Consider the following 18,127-nt stretch of genomic DNA (forward strand, 5'->3'; position numbering starts at 1 on the left):
GAGCGGGCACAGGTGAGGGAAATGGGCAAATCATGACAAACAGTGGTCAAATATTACACAGTGTCCCTTTAAAAATGTGCTCTTAAATGCTGCTTGGAAAAAATGTCAACATATGAAAATGTTCTTTATCCATTCTGAAATATGGCTTTTAATATTCGGTCGCTCTTTATCATGCGTCCTCATTTTCTAGCCACGTGAACAGAACTGTACATATCTATTGCAATCATAAGTGCTACAGTACTGATTTATTAATCATTTATACACATTTTGTTTTTCTAAATTGGAAGGTTTAGGTTCGGCAAACTTGAAAAAGCAAATGTTATCATCCTTCACACTTACATGCACTTGACACTATTGTTTTTTTTTCCTACAAACTTGCCTCGTGTGGCTTCTCCAATCTGTTGTGTGCATATATGCATGTGCATGTGTGAACCCCAATGCATGCTGGTCATTAATAAACATGCTCATAAATGTTTCATCTCCTTCATTTAGGAAGCAAGGGGGGCCCTTGTGGGTGATATTGGCCTTTTGTGACAGACGTATACCTGTTTAATTACTCTTTATTTAAGCCACTGTTGTTGGCAGAGTTCTTCCATTGAAAAGAAAGAAATACTTTTCAAAGCAGTGGTCACCAACCTTTTCTGTACTACAGACCGGTTAAATGTCTGACTATATTGTTGCGGCTTGGCCCACTAATAACATTAGTAATAATAACAATATCTATCATAATAATAATGATACCTATAATAAGAATAAGCCCAAATCCACTAGAGATCTAAATGACATGGGAAAAGGCATTTGATTTTCTCTCATCATCACACTGTTTTTACCACAGTACAGTGGGACATCGGTTATTGCGGTTAATGGGGACCAAAACCACCCGCGATAAGTGAAAATCCGCAAAGTAGCGACACCCCTTCAAAAATGCTTAAAAAAAAAATTAAAAAAATATTCTTTTATTTAATTATTATTATTTTTTAGGCCCGCGAAGCTCTGAACCCGCGAACGTCGAAGCGCGAAGTAGCGAGGTCCCACTGTACAACGTTGTAACTAAATAGTTACTTTCAGGGTAACGCGCTACTTTTGGCTGTACTTGCCAAGACACAACATGAAGTGGTGCCCCAATGACTATGGCAGTAGAGGGATTCATGAAACATATTTTCAGTTGAATTATTTCCCATGATGCTCAATTACAACAGGTTTGATTTCCGTTGCACCCTATGCTGTGGAACTGAGGTAAGCAACATTTGTCGACTTACCAACTATTGCTCAATATTGGTGACATACGACTGTAGAACCTCGGTATGACACGTGACCAAACCCCCCCACTAATTTTCGTGGGGGGGGGTGAAAGAAAATACATGTAAAGCAATTCCATGGTTATTGTGTCGCGGGCGGTTCTGGTCCCCATTGACACCCGTTCATAAAAGCCACCAAGGTTCAAACTTGTCTCAAGATGACGTCTTTAGATTGAGAGTAAAATAGTAACTTTAGATCTACAAATAGCCCTGTGACTGGCTAGCAACTAGTTTAGGGTGTCCCCTGCCCACTGCCCGAGGACAGCTAAGATCGGCTCCAGCACCCCCGCAACCCGTTCAGATAATGGATGGATGGATATATCTACAAATAACACAGAACACATAATTGCACTTGAATTAACGGGCTTTATTTTTATAATACAAAAGTATAAGGAAATTGGAGGGCTTTTCCTTTCAGTGTAGGATATTGATTTAGAGAGCGTCTGGTTAGCTGCACACAAGCAACGGGTATCCTCGAACTGACCCAGGTCTCTGCAATATTAAAATACAACTGTCCTGAATGTAGCGGTTTCTCAGTAATTGTAGCACTAGGTCCGTGTTTTTTAACCGCTAATTAATTGTTGTACTGCGGCGTGGGAAATTAGCCATTGTGTGTCGGTGTGGGCTAGCAAAAGCTATCTTTCATTTAGATTTGCTTTTGCTGGAGATGCAAGGGCACTGACCGGTGATGTTCCGCGATATTATTTTTTTTCAATGAAAGGAATGTGCCTTGGCTCAGTAAAGGTTGAAACGCACTGCCCTAGGTCATCTTTTTCATGGGTAATGGATCTGCCGTTGATGAGATATATACTCAGCAGAGAGGGCTTGTGAGAGCAATTGCGTAGCCATTAAAAGTAGGCCGGACCTGCGGCATCACTTTTGCTTTATTTTCCACCACTGCCTAAGTCTTTTCTCAGAACTGAAAATAATCCACAGAGCACCCAACGGTGATTACCATTTATTTGCGCTCTTCCATCAGAGTCTGATTTAATTCCTGAATTTCTTTTCAATGTAATGAGCTGCTAAAGCAGCTAGCTGTTGCTGTGCTTCGCAGTTAGTTTTCATGAACACATTGACTTTTGCGCCCGTCCCGCTGTTTGACTGACATCATAGACTGGCCTATCACAGTCAGGCACACAGCCAATCACGCCCAACCCAACACACAGCCTCGCAACATGCGCCCGTGATAGCATCTGCTTTGTTTTGTCCGCTGCACGACACAATGTGCACGATGTGTTGATTTCAATGACAATAAAGCCAATTCCATTCAAAATTGCCAAAGTAGTCAACCGCGATTACCGAAGCGCGAAACAGCGAAGTGTCCCTGTGTACACAAATACATACGGTACACTCAAAAAATTAGGGAAAATTTGTTTTCTTTTAGTGCAGGTTCGTGGCCCGGCGGTTGGACATCTGTTCTCATGTACATTGAACTAGTGTCAGAATGTTTCCTGTTCTGTCAGATAGAAACACACTTCTTGTTTCTTGTTTCTCTGAAACAATCATCTGAAGTCTCCCAAAAAGCGAGGGACCTCACTGAGAACATCTGTGACGGGTGGCCCCTGCAGAGCATTGAGTGTGACAGGGTCTATTGACAGCAGATGCCACCCTAGTGTGTGTCCTGTGTGTGTGTCTGTTAGGGGTTTGTGTGTGCTTGTGTGTACTTGGGGGTTGGGAAAATCGTGACCTAGCGAGGTTGTGGAGGATATTCCCTCTGCGCTGTCTGACTTGCCCTTCTGCCTTTACGTTTCCAGCTGCTCTTGACATTTTTCCCATCCAACTGCTAGTTTTCTATCGCGCTAGTCCTCAGGGTTTCCGATCCCCGCTGACTCAGGTTGAGAATAAGCATACAAGGCTGCCAAACATTGAAAATCAAAAGTATTCTCTTCTTAGTATTGGATACCTGCAAAGGAGATTGCATAAAATGCCATTTTATAATTTTGATTATTTTTACGCACTGTTATTGGTGTTGTGACTATTATAAACTGTTTACATCATTTTCCCTATCGGCCAATCATGTTGCTGTTCTTATACTTTCACACCCTTGAGGGTGTATATGCTTTTGTAGCCTATAGGATTTAATACAAAAGAAAGAACTTGGGGAATGCTTTTAGAACTGGTTGGAATTTCTTATCTGAAGTCTCGGCTCGCTCCTCTGTTCTTGCAAGTTAAAAATCATTCGATATCCTCTCTCCTTCTTTGAGTGTCTACTAAACTTAACTGTACCGTCATAAACTAAACCAAAATCATATGATATTTGTTGAATTAATTGCATTAAAGAAAATGAATAACTACATTATTCATTATTATTCACATTTTCTGAAAAGGTCCTGTACATACAAACCAAGATCAAAGCTTGGTACACACTTCTACACTTTGCGAGAAAATTCATTAAAGGGTGCGGCTTAACTCCTAATTAGGATTTTCTTTTGTTTTCGTTTTTAATTTTTCATTGAATTTATGGGCTTTTCTAATGCAACCTATAAATCATGTGGTTCACCCTATAGCCTCTGCAAATGAATCGGCAAATGAGGAGAGGAGCAATCTTTCTGTGCCACCCCACTTGCGTCTTCCATCATTAGTCTCCACTCAGTCCTCTTCGAATTCTTTCAGTCTTCATGCGTTTAAGTGCCCATTTTTGCACCCGAAAAGAATAATGAGGTGAAACTTTCGCTGAGATTCGATGGCACATACACAAATGGGATAGGCTATAGTTTCACACATCTTTTATCAGTAGTAGTAGGGTTGGTAAAAGCATCATTGCAGTTGTTTTTCTGGATGTTATACTTTTAGTTACCTTTTTGCAAAAACACATTTGAAAACATTCAAGTTGATTTAGCTCATTCCGTGCTATGGGCACAACAAAGAACAACTTATGCTCTGTACCGTAAAATTAATATTTCTTAAAAAATACAAATGCCAATATCGGTGTACAATCAACCGACATCCAAACGATATTGTGATGTGACATTGTGTGATTGTGTAATCGCAAGACGCTTGGGTTTTTTTTCAACGATTTATAGTCCGATGTACTTGTTTTTTTCCACTTTTGTTATTTAAGTGATGGAGCGTTTGGCCAACTAGAATTGTCACAGTTTGGGTTTTAACAACGTCGACCAATCAGAAGCAAAGTTTTAACGGCACTAACCAATAAAGACGAGGCAAAGTTTGAAGTAGCACACCACGCGCCCACATGTGAGCAGACAGCAACCCTAGCAAGACTCCCAAGAAGAGTGCGTTGTTTACGCAAGTTTAAAGCATGTCACTAGTATTAACCCTTGGATGCATAAGTGGGGTAGAAATTGACACCTTGGGTTCTTCTTTTTCAAAATATTTAAGAATTAAAAAGTTATAATATTGTCATATTCCAGGTACTCCTCATAAAACATGTGTATGTCATGATACCATTAGTATATTTATTGTTTTCCCCACTAATTTTCAACCCCACTTATGGAAGAGTGTAATTTCTGTTATGGCATGATCCAATGATTAAGTACTCAGGAAAAAACAAAACTAGCACAGAAAATGCACTTTTTTAAAAATTTCGAAAATCACAATTACGTTTTTTTCCCTAAAATCATGTAGCTCTACTACTCGCCCGTTCCTATTTGTATACCCAACAAGAGAATTGCTCTACCATATGAACATACATTGCATATAAGCCCACCCTAAAACTGCTTTGAAATAGCCTTATAATGTTCCAATGCTATTTATGGTGGTGCATCAGTGCCATCTGTTCGACATTTGCAGTAACAACAAGTTTTGTGTGCAATTTCTAAAGCGATAACATTGTCCAACCACCACTTTCATTTTAAAAATGGTGTTCTTACGGTAAATGCAACTATGAAAACATTTTTAAGATCTGCAAATTCTTTTATCCATTCTGAAGTATGGATTTCAATCTCGAGCAGCTCTGTGCTATGAATAATAAAGAAAATTATGTTGTTTTGTTCTATTTTTGTTACCCCAAAAATACAACTTACAACATTTGTTTTTATTATTTAACGTAGTGCTCTTAACACTGGGTACTGTTTATGTTTTGAACCCCTGTACTCATGTTTGGCCTGAGGTGCAGTGATGTAGCCTATTTTGATCGTCTGTCATTGTTAAATCTACACCAAACTGTATTTCAGTTTCCAGGGGGTACAACAGTGGAATAAAGAAATCCAGTCTAACAGAATGAGCACAGCTTGATCTAGTCTGGCCAGCGCATTTCGGCTTAATCAGTTGCACGTTTATGGAGCTCGGATAAATAAGCATGGCCATGTCCAATCAAGCCGTAGATATTTGGGATGAGATCTTGGGTCCAGTTCTGGACTTAAGATGTCAATCAGTAAGTCGGGCTGGCCCAGGCTTATCTCTGGCGTTTTTTTTTCCCCTTCGTGGATGATCTTCACAGCATGCACTTACTTTTACTCAAGTAATTATTTACACGACTACTTTTTATTTCCACTTGAGTAATATTTTTCTGAAGTAACAGTACTTTTACATGGCTGCCGGGGATTTATTTTGGGCTCGGTATGTCAAATCAAGTTGGGCGGGTTCGGGTTTTTATACCCGAGGCTCGGGTCGGGCTCGATTTTTTTCAGGCCCGATTTTAGGTCTAATCAGGTCACATATAATACATACATACACACTGCACAATTACTACTGCGGTTCCTGAAAACCAGCAGGTGCCCTCTTTGTGAAACAAACAAGAAAGAGTTTATTCCTTCCTCTCTCAGTGAAATGAAAGCCCATTGCCAAATCACAACATGTACTCGACTTTGCATGGATTACATTTATGCTCCCCTCAAGCCACAATGGACACTGTGTAACAACAACTTTATCTCTACTCGACACAACCTAATCCATTGCTGCAACGTATGAACACATCACAAACAGGCAGCCCAGGCTGCTTCATAAAAGGACGAGCTTGAGGGACATCATATTGGCACTATTTTACCACGTTTTTATGTTTCACTTCAGTTTATTTGTCCTACTCTAAAATTTGGTCCACCAGACATGACCAGAACATTGCCCTTCTGGCGACAGGTGATTACTTACTGCTGTGTTGTGTGTTTCCATTTAAGTAGATTTTAACAAGGGCGTGTAATTTTATTGGTCCCTCGACATGGGTGTAGAACCGTTTCTCCATGGGGAGTAAGAGAGAGTATTTTGTACATGAACCTTCTTGAAAAATGTCGGATCGCTCATTTTAGATTACCCCGCAAACCTTGTAAATGAATTAATATTAATTTACACCTTCAATGTCAGCTTTGTTTCATTTCGTTTAATTCAATCAACTGTAAGCAGCACACAAAAAACATTAGATTTTAGGCACTAATTGCATTTGGCTCATTGGAATCAGCTCTTATCATTTTACGGACTGAAATCCTCATTGTAAAGGTTCCTTTATTCCCTGGATTGATTGAAAATGGAAACACTTAGGCATGGGGAGGACAACCGGCAACTGGAATTAAACCCAGGACCTCTGAATTGTGAGGCAGACGTGACGCGCTAACCAGTCTATAACCGCCCATATTTGGAGGAAATCTGTCTTTTTTTTGTTTTTTGTTTTTTTTAATTAAACTTTTCAAAGTGTTGCTGCAAAAATTGTCAAATAGCACAGTAAAAATAGTGATAAATATCAAATTGAGCAAAATTGACCGCCAAAACAAGAAAAAATGTTTTAAAATGTTGATATTTTTTCTTACTTTAGTGCATTTTATTTTCAATATTTCAACTTTCCTCCCTTTTAGCTGTGCAATTACTAAACCAATTCACCATTTTTATATATTCTGATAGCAGCTATCGGTATTGGTGACAAAAAAAATCCTTAAATAATTGTATCAGCACTGGCAGCAATGACCAATACGAGTATTAATGCTGCCCTTTAATGGTTAATTCGTGATAAATTTCTGGAATTCAGAAAATAAAAGAATATACATTTCTTACAATTATTAGAACACATCCTATATTTGGATTTATTTATTTATTTTTATTTATTCATATTTCATGTTGACAATATATGTGTATTCTGTGTTATTGTAACATCCTTTGCAGCCTGGTCATCCTGGAAGGGGGATTACCTAATGTCTGGTCCCTTCTAAAGGTTTCCTCATGTTGAGGTTTTTGAGGTTTTGCTTGCCCTCATGTACGTTTTAGATCAGGGCATGGTGTAATAATAGTCTGTAGTGTGCAATAATCTGTGGTCCGTGCAGCCCTTTCGGACTCCTTGTGATTAAGAACTATACAAATAGACAGCACTTGACTTGACTTGAAAAGTATCATTATTCTTACGGGGGATTGGTGGTTATTACCAGCGGTATTGGGGGTTGGTATCGGTATTGCTTGGTACGCAAAACTTGAGGACAGTTATTGATCTGAAAAAAGTGATATCGAACACCCTTAATGTCTAGATAGAGTATCACATTATAACTTGAAAGCTATTACAATTTAAGATCATAAATTACATTTGTAAAATTGATAAGCCATTGGAAACATTTCAAATATTACATTTGGTGGAATAAAACACACACCAAAAAGAAAACATTTATAAGAAGAGTATTTCTAAAAAACATTTATTGGGTAACTTTTCTTATTATATGTATTATTTTTTGTCACAGTTGCCATGGCGCCCAATTGGTCCCACCCGTGTGGCGCCAGCTGCGGCTCGTTGACAGATTGGCTTCCCGTCTACTTAAGCTCAGTGTTCTCACTCTATCTTTGTCAGTCCGTCAACGAACCTCTTCCCCGCAAGACGTCGGTTTTGACGCTGTCCGGTCTCCTGCCTGCATTTCCTGTCCAGTATCGTTCCCGTCTATTTTTGTCCCGTTTATGATTCTCTCCAGTTCTCGTTCGCTTCTTGTTTGTCCTGTTTAATTTCGATATCCTGTTTCGATATCAATCCTGTCATTCAACGCGGACTGCTGCCTAACGTGCATGACTCCCCATTTCCCGTAAAATAAAAGGCTTGTGTGAGAAACGTCACGCATTTGGGTTCTCGTCCTGTTCCGGTTCATGACTATTTTTGTATATTTCAGAACTTATTCTTAACCATATTCGTTCCTCAATACTTGTCAAACACATTTCAAACATCCTGATAACAATGAGCTACAAATACTGTCATATTAAAAACACAATATTTAAATATTCTAATACAGTTTACAAGTTATGTAAAGTTATGTCAAACCATTAAATGTTTCAATCTTACTGTATTATATCCATTATAAAGTAGACAGATTATATAGTTCCCTATCTTTCATCTTGGTGTTTCCGCCATTTAAAAGCCAAATAAATAAAAACGTTATTGTAGCTGCTCTAGTTTTATGACTTTTTAATGCGATGGCTTTTGTTGAACAAACAGATTGTGTCACTTCACACGACAGATGCTCATGTATAACTAACTGCGTGAGTTTTCTCAACTCCTTAAGGTGTGAGAATGTGAGTTTGTGAGAAAAACTACATGAATACCAGAACAATCATTTGTGTCTGCTTAGATTTTTTGAATAATTCCCAAAATGAGTGACAATATGTATGTACAACATTGTTGTTAAAGTATTATTCCATCAACAAAGTTCTACGACTAATATGAGCAGAAAAGTACAATAAACTATTGATAGATATAAACAGTTGACCAGATATCTTAAGTTGAAAAGACTGTATTCGAGTCATTAGTCCTTCTTTACCTCCACTGTTTGTTCACCAACGAGTTCAGCCTGTCAGTTCCTAAAAACCAGGCCACCCGCTTTTTCTGCACACCCCTTGGCCCTAGGTGGTGTTTGCCGTTGGAATCAGTGGGTGTGAACACAAAAACCCCTAAGTATAAGGGCACACTAGGTTAAAGAAAAGTGCCAAAAACAACTGTATTTACTACTGTATTTTTACGACTATTAGGTGCACTGCGCTAAAAGTTGAAATTTCAGTTGTGTGTACCATGTTTGTATTTGCCACACACATAATACCCATTTAAGTTTTAGATACAATGTGCGCGACAATACTCCCCCACACCCTCCCTTAGCGCTAACACTTCACCCCTTAATACTACCATGGTTTCCTTTACTAAGTGTCCTCTACTAGACCCACCTTTCACTAACAACACATAGACACACAAGCATGTACTTTTAAAAATAGAGCATAGTAAACTGGACTTTGGTTATGTATCATTAAGGGGACATTTTGTATACTTATATATAGACATGCATTTAATTACATATTTGGTGCTCAAGGAATTTGTATTGATTTTACATAACATAAGGCTCACGCAGAGTAAGCTGACAGGATTGTCCGCCATCTTGCTCCTAAAACCTAAAACCTTGTGAATTCCTGGGCAATAAATGAAAAGAAAAATGGTGCAGTTAGGTCACGTTGCATCTCTAGTTTATATTCTTCCATGTCCTTAGACGCATTTGTTTTCGGTGAGCGACACAATACAGTGACATTCTATTGTTCAAATATTACACACAAAATGTATTTATATAGCACCTCGTGGCAACCAATTGCAACTCAAAGTACTCTATAAAAACATGTAATGTACAATAAGAAAATAGAATATCGTCCTTTTTTCTCACCCAACATCACGGAACGCCAAACAAATATACACACACACACACGATGGTTAAAATACAACGAAACAGATTATTGTGTTTTTTTCTCCTTTGTCTTTATTATCATTTTTTCCATTTGCTTCTTTGTCTTTTCTATCTTTAGGCCCTTTTTCTTCTTCTTGTCCTTTTTTTCTCTTTTGTTTCCTTTTTTTCGTTTTATTATTTTCCCCTCCTTTTTTCCATTTTAAAATATGTTTTCTCATTTTTCTCTCTTTTTCTAAGCACTCGTTTTTCAGTTGCACTACACTATACAGCAACATCTAGTGGGCAAATATAAGACAGTGCCCCTAACATTTTTTCAATCATCAATAGACATAGGCATGATAAATTACACAGATAGACTGTCAGAACCCGAACAGACGGAGGACCCAGACGCATATCGTTTGCACACAAGCTTTATTTTACGGGAATGGGGCAGTCATGCGCGTGAACACAAACGCCAGTGATGCGGCGATCACTGGGTGGAAGAAGCGAGACACAGAAGTCAGAGGCAGACGAGATCGAAACCGGACAGGACAGATAGGATTGATACAGGACACACGAATAGATACCGGACAGGAGGGAACAGACGGGATCAATACACGAGCAAGATACCGGACTGGACGGGACAGACGGAACCGATACCGGATACTGGAGCAAGATACCGGATGGGACAGACGGGATCGATACCGGATACTTGAGGAAGATTCCGGACAGGACGAATCAGACGGGATCGATACCAGATACTGGAGACTGGAGCACGATACCGGACAGGACGAGACAGGCAGGATCGATACCGGATACTGGAGACTGGAGCAAGATTCCGGACAAGATGAGACAGACGGGATCAATACCGGATACTGGAGACTGGAGCATGATACCAGACAGGACGAGACAGGCGGGATCGATACGGATACTAAATATTCGAGCAGGATACCGGACACAGTCAAAATACGCGCCTTGCAAGTGCAGAGGTTCCTTGACGGACTGACCAGAAGTGAATGAGAGCACTGAGTTTCAATAGAAGGGAAGCCGAAGCTGGTGCAAAACGTGCGGGGCCAAGAGAGGGCAATGGGCAACCGTGACATAGACCTCAAAAATAGAGCGTGTATCAAATATTTTTACCTGTATTCTTCATTCGGTCGAAGTTCTCATCCTTTGTTTCTGAAATTAACATTTATGATGAATGGAAATGAAAACATCCAAGGTTCCTTTTTTTCATTTTCAGTCACTTTTCGTGTCACTCCCAAATTGTGACATCAAATATTCAACCCTCGCACTTCCCCCTCAAAGTTTTCCTGGTTTCCTCTACTTCACATCCACAACACACACACACGATCAGGTGCCCCATATGTTCTGAAGAAAATTTGAAAATGTAAAAGTGCACCGTATGGTTGTAAAATACGCTACTTAATCATAAGCTTCAGCACTTTTTAGGGGAACACAATGGAAATGAACGGTTTCACACACACCCGCGCTTAAGAAACTTGACTCATTCTTCCTTCATATGAGTTCTCTCATACCCCGCCCTACTTCAGTTTCCAGTCTTCAGGCTTTCTCCAGTCTCAGGCTTTCTAACTGCCACCATTTAGTTCTGCCCCTGCGAGCACTGTAATAGGGTTATTATTGTGTGGGAGTAATTTTACAACCTTTTCCCCGTTCTACAGTGCTATCCAGCTACCATTGGTAGAAGAATACCATATTTGTCATTCTTGATAATGAAATTTCCGAATGACTCTGCAAGAAACTGTTTTCAAACCCAAGGAAGGCATCCCGATTGTTCGTGTTTGTGTTTGCATTCAGACACACTCTCCAACAATTCCTTTCATGCTTTTTTCAATTCAGCAGATGACATAGACAAAGGGATTCACACGCACACGCACACACAGGAGATGTGGTGCAAGGGCATTGTAAAGATAAGATAAAAATGACAAACTAAAGGCCTTGAAGTGGACATAACAATTGTGATCCAAGTGATACAGAATGTAGATAGATAGATAGATAGATAGATAGATAGATAGATAGATAGATAGATAGATAGATAGATAGATAGATACTTTATTCATCCCCGAAGGGAAATTCACTTTTCCAGCAGCATCCCTAAGCTGAGAACAATCGAAAATAACTGAGAACAATCGAAAATAACACGGGAGCTGCTGGAGTGGCTGCCAGGCAACTTCTCAAATTTCTCACAAATTACCAATCGATGACGTGTGACCCAACATCTTTTGGCGACAACGTTAGTTAGCCTGAACTCGGAAACGCATGCCTTACTCAAGAAATTGAAAAACAGAAGGGGATGGATCCGCTAAGCCTTTTTACATTTTGCACCACCCGCGTGCGGATTGGCATTTTGCTTCTTGCATCAGGTAGGGGTAGGCGGATCAATCCAAATATCTATACCTGTGGGCTCCAACCTTTTTCAAGCTGAAAACTACTCCGTACTACTAACTAGTGCAAAAAGCACCGAGTTTGAAATAGATTTATAAATAGCAACTTTGCTAGATGCTTAATAGCTGAAAAGGGAGCTTGAAATGCAAACAGGTTAAAAACTAAAAAGGTGATAGATAGCAAGATAAAGGAGTAAAAAGCAAACTGAATAGAAGCTAAAAACAAAGCTAGATAGCTGGCTCGAAAGGAGGCTAACATTTAGCTTAATAACTAGCAATGTAGGTAAAATGTTAGCTAGATAGTATGAAAAAAATGTAAAAAGCTTACAAAGATAGCTTGCTAAACAGGTAGAAAATGAGCTAACTACACAGCTAAAAAGGTAGTCAGATAGCCAGCTAAAAGACTGCACAAATGTCAATTTGCTTTATAAAACCCATTAAATGGAATTTAGTTTGTTGTATTTCCTTTAAAATAAATCAATAAAAAGATGAATAAATAAATCTGTATAATACACATTCTACTCTCTTAAATTATTGTTTTAAAGTAATAATTAAAGTAATACTAGATTTTTTGCATGCTATGTAAGTCCATGAACTGATTTTTTAAATTTAAAAATAACAACTTATAATGCTGTTACTACTTTATTACCAGATTAATTAAATTGAAATAATATAAAATAATAATTTAAAAAATAGGGTTAAATAGATTCAGCCAACCAATAATAAAAACATTTGACAAGAAAATCACAATGACTGGCACTGGTGAGCTACTTTCAGAAGAGATCTGCAGGCAGGTCTGTCCTTAAGGGGTACCCTGGAGACCCCTGATCTATTATATCAATACTATGCAAATACTTTGATTGAATCAAAACTATTGTCCTGGGATTGATACATCGCTCTACCAATTCTTTCAAAGCCCCGCTTCTCTGAGTAGATAGTGCAGCCCCTATTTCTCACCCAGCCACCTCTGCAACTCATTAAGTCTATTCCTGAGTAGGTGACTGACAGGTGCTCTTTTATGACTACTTGACTAGCAATTCCCACAACCTGGCCACTGGTTGGCCTGCTGCATTCATCCTGCCAGGCAGCATAGAGGGAAATGAAGTTTAAAACAGACGGATCAATCCCCCCACTCTCCCCTCTATCAACAGGTAAAAATGAAAGAGGCAAACAGAGAGAGCAATGTGGTGTGGACTTGTTTAACTTCAATGCCAGGTGTAATTTGTGTGGTAAAGCACTCTGCTAGTGTGGAAACACCACAGATTTACATAAAAACATGAAGTTCACCCTGCAGAGAGCAACGAACTGCAACCAAAAATGTAAATTATAACTATAGCCTTATCCCCCTTGTCTTATAACATTATCTTCTCTGTTCCTTTATCTTCTTGCTCATACCTCACTATGAATGTGTAAAACTGGAGTGTCATGCCCAATTTCGTTGTCACAATATGTTAGCCCATTTGTAGCAATGACAATAAAGGTATATTCTATTCTATTCTATTCTAAACATGTTACTGTTCCAAACATGCCAACGTTTTGACATTAAAAAAGCTTTTGTTGAATCTTGAATTAGTACACAAGATTAACTTTCCTGTGCAAAAAATACTGATATTTAAACACAAATAAATATGAATACATACAAAAAATACAATAACTTACCTACTATTGCATTTATCAAATAATAACTTCCTTAATTTCTAGGTTTGTTAAACGGCCTCTCTTTCGCAGCGAATACTGGTATCGGCTCCCTGCAAGTACCAATAACTTCAAATGGATGATTTAGGTATATCATAAAAATGCCTGGTGTCAGTACTCACCCATCCTGGATTACTCCAATTTTCATGTCATTGGCTCATGTGTTGTAAAACATCAAGACCAGACCAGTTTGTCACGGTTGCCCATGGCGCCCAGTGAGCCCCGCCCGTTTGACACCAGCTGTGGCTCGTTGACTGATTGGCTTCCCTCCTATTTAAGCTCATTGCTCTCACTCACCCTTTGTCAGTCCGTCAACGGACCTTTGCACCCGCAAGACGTGGGTTTTGACTCTGTCCGGTTTCCTGCCTGTGTTTCCTGTTCCCGTCTATTTTTGTCCTGTTTAATATCGATCTCCAGTTTCGTTCCCGGCTATTTTGTTCTGTTTGTTATCGATCTCCAATGTCTGGTAGCGTTCCCGTCTAGTTTGTCCTGTTTAATTTCGATCTCCAGTGTCTGGTATTGTTTCCGTCAATCTCGTCCTGCTTGTCATCGGACTCCAGTCTCCAGTGCCTGATATAAATCCTTCCTGTCCGGTATCGACCCCATCTGTCCGATATCTGCTCGTGCAATTGGTATTGATCTCGACCGCCTCTGGCTTCCTGTCATTCCACGCCACGCTGCTGCCTTACGTCTTCCGCCCAATGATCTCTGAATCACTGGCGATTTGGGTTAACGTGCATGACTGCCCCAGTTCACGTAAAATAAAGCTTGTGTGAGAAACGTCACGCATCTGGGTCCTCCTCCTGTTCTGGTTCTTGGCACAGTCAGAGCTACTTTCTTTTCTGCAAATCTCTATTTCCAATAACATTTTTGCTAGTAGTCCTCAACATCATTGGAGATGCATATTATGTAAGATGTTGACTTTCAAGAAAATAATCTTAACTAGAGCTGGTGAGACGATAAAAAGCAGCATGACAGGCCTCATCGATCCATTCCTTTTGCAGAGATAAGCATGGATTCTCTGCCTCCCAATGGAGCGCTAATAAAAGTGTGTATCCCCATTAAAAGGAATCATGACCATATGATGAGTGTTTTCAAAGACTTGCAGGTATTTTAAGTATTACAAGCGATCAAGGGAAAATGAAAGAAGAAAAATGCTTCTCATACATTTTCCACACGAATAACAATGTGGTCTGTCAACACACGCAAACTGATTGATTGTCTGGGCAGGCCAAACCCGTTTTCTTATCAGTTCATTGATCCATGTGACAGACAAGGCTTTTATTGTTCTTCCTGCGGAGCTTGCAACCGGAAATCACATTGAACAGGCAATTAAAACGCAAAACATGGGTACACAATATTCAAAGAGAAGAGAAACCCAATGCTGTAAAAACTGCTATAGAATAATATGTGAAATACTTAAAAAGGGCTATATTAACTCATTCAGTGCCATAGGCGTATTTTCACGTTGTTTACATTGTTTCACTGACAACACTAGAGATATTTTTATTCAATGCTAGAAGAGACCATTTGCCTTTTTGAAGTACAATTTAGTCATTAAAAAAATCACCCGTAAGCGTTGCTTATAAATGTTATAAAATAAGCAACATTTTCTGACAATGGAATAAGATTTTTTCCCCCAAGAGAGTGCTAATTAGTTAAAAATGTAATAAAAATATAATACAATAACTATATGTATCTATTGATCTATCGACCCTGGTCATATCCCTAGAGAAGGGTGACCGACAGCAAGACCAACACATACACAAGAAAAAAGAAAATAAAAAAGGGAAAAAGTAGCAAAAAACACACACAAAACAAACACCCAAACAAGTTAAGCACCTCGGCACCCAAGTTGGTCATGCTTTCGTCCCTCCAGATGAAACGGGACACAAGAAAGTGGCCATGTCACTCGGGTCAGTGTGACACAACACACTCTTCTGTTCAACAGCAGGACCCGACAGCTTTCACTGGTTTACCTCTACCACATCATACAGGTGCGCTGCCCATCCCTTAGAACACGTCTAAACACCCCATTATACTTTTACGACATCTTTTCAATGTGATAAAACAACATAAATGACGTGAAAAATGTCTATGGTACTAAATGTGTTGAGAACCGAGAAGTGCTAAATACCCCAATAGATTTATTTGCTCAGTATTTTTCACTGAAATCGTTGCTTCAGCATACCCCAAAGAACAATAAAATCAAGAATGTTGCACAAATCAATCACAAAGGTTTCAACAAATTACAAAAATAGATGTATTGGAGTGTCTTATTTATGTTCGTTCATCGTTTTGTTAACTAGCAGGGCACTCCCTGTTTCACGAAGGATGACAAACAGATGGGAGGTTGTTTTAAGACCCTCTTGAGAGGGTAAACAATTCGACTGATGCTAAATGTCAAAAAAGGTCAATGAATTAAGTGGTCGAAAGATTGGAGCAGACAGGAAGGGCCAACATGATTTATTGATTTCAACAGTTTCCGTCATATAGCAGTAAAGAAAAGGAACATAAATAAGGTTCTCTCAATGAAATCATCAAAAATAATGTAATGAAGGAACTCCTGGGCTAATATCATGCCACACTGTTTGTCCTGGATTAGCACCATGTTATTCATTTCTAAAAAAAAACAACTTATCATGTTACTACTATGTTATTATTATGTTTTTACCAGTTTGAAATGATATGAAATATGGTTGAGATTGTCACGACCAGCACACAGGGTAGACCCAATCGCGTAACGTTTTCTCACAATTTTATTGAAAGAGAGAGGATGGGCAGCGCCCGCGATCCGATGCTCACTGGACACGGGAAGCAAGTCGTTTTCGCACTCGGATTGTCATCTGAATACGGAAGTGCATCTTCCGCAGCGAGCGATGGCGATGTCAGAGACGGAAATACAGGTCGGTAGCCGGGACAGGGAGAGCAAAAGCGTGGTCGGGGTCAGAAACGAGTCGTAAGCCAGGACGGGAGAGTAGACGTAGTCGGGATCAAAAATGGGTCATACGCCGGGACGGGACAGCAGACGTGGTCGGGATCAAAACAGGTCGTAGCCAAAGACAAATGGGGGCAAAAACGGGACAGGCGGGAGTCAGGGCTGAGAAAAAGGCTTGCCTTGTATTAACAGAGGTTCGCAGACTGACCACAGGGGATTGACAGGACTGGATTCAAATAGGGACAGGAAGCCAAATGAGCGGGCACAGGTGATTCACATCGGTGATCATGACACAGTTAAGCAATAAAACAACTGCCTTGTATACGTGCAATTAGGGATTTATATATATATATATATATATATATATATATATATATATATATATATATATATATATATATATTAATTATTGGCTGATTTTAAAATCAATTTTAAAAGAATTTACTACTTTTGAAAAAAAAAATGTTGATTGTTCAAATAAGTTTATTGTTACAGTTATATTCTCCCAAACTTGTACAGTTAAGTTATTAATGATTGGTATTTTGTTGTTTGAATTTTATAAGTGATAACGTTGGGTTAGAACTACTTTCATTAAAATTGTGCTCTTAAAAACACTGAGTTTGATATTTGAACAGTGGATGTTGCTGTATGTGTAGTGCGACCAGAAACGAGTGCCAAAAAGCACAAAGAAACATACAAACTACAGAGAATTAAAGTGACAAAAAACATGGCATGTTTATTTTTTTCCTTTTTTTTTTTTTTTTTTTTTTTTCCGGGTACAATTAGCAGAAAGGTGAGCCCAGTGATGGTCAAATGAAGGGAAATATCTTGACCTGTGATTATTTTTTTTAATGCACATTTATGTGAACATATACACACACACACACACATGCTACCAGGAATATATTTTTCAAATCTGAGAATCCTCTGAAATACTATTTTCTGTCACGGGGCGTGGTGGCGTGGAGTGGGGTGACCGGACCAGAACGGAGGCAGGAAGCAGGAAGGGAGAACTCAATTGCATAACGATCCATAAGTTTTATTTAACAAAATAAAAGTCGCCCAATACTCCGGGACCAAAACAGAACAATACAGAGTTCCTCCATCACGAACTCAACAGGACAAGGCATAACAGACGGAAAATGTTTAAACCTAAAACAGGACAAGGCATAACAGACCTGAGATTGTGTAATGAGCCAGCGCCCGCCAAACCCACAATCCAGCCTTAAATAGCAGACC

The 18,127-nt window shown here is 39.2% G+C and overlaps 2 protein-coding genes across 2 annotated transcripts in view; both read left to right on the forward strand.

Annotated features, from left to right (window-relative positions):
• The window catches only part of scaf8 (SR-related CTD-associated factor 8), a 109,680-nt gene that overhangs the window by 53,843 nt on the left and 37,710 nt on the right, over nucleotides 1–18,127 (forward strand). The window lies entirely within an intron of this gene.
• Nucleotides 1–18,127, forward strand: part of tiam2a (TIAM Rac1 associated GEF 2a) — a 144,280-nt gene that overhangs the window by 21,527 nt on the left and 104,626 nt on the right. The window lies entirely within an intron of this gene.

The sequence above is a fragment of the Urocampus carinirostris genome, chromosome 15 (assembly GCF_059441175.1).
Source record: "Urocampus carinirostris isolate Australia breed hairy pipefish chromosome 15, RoL_Ucar_1.0, whole genome shotgun sequence".
Lineage (NCBI taxonomy): Eukaryota > Metazoa > Chordata > Actinopteri > Syngnathiformes > Syngnathidae > Urocampus > Urocampus carinirostris.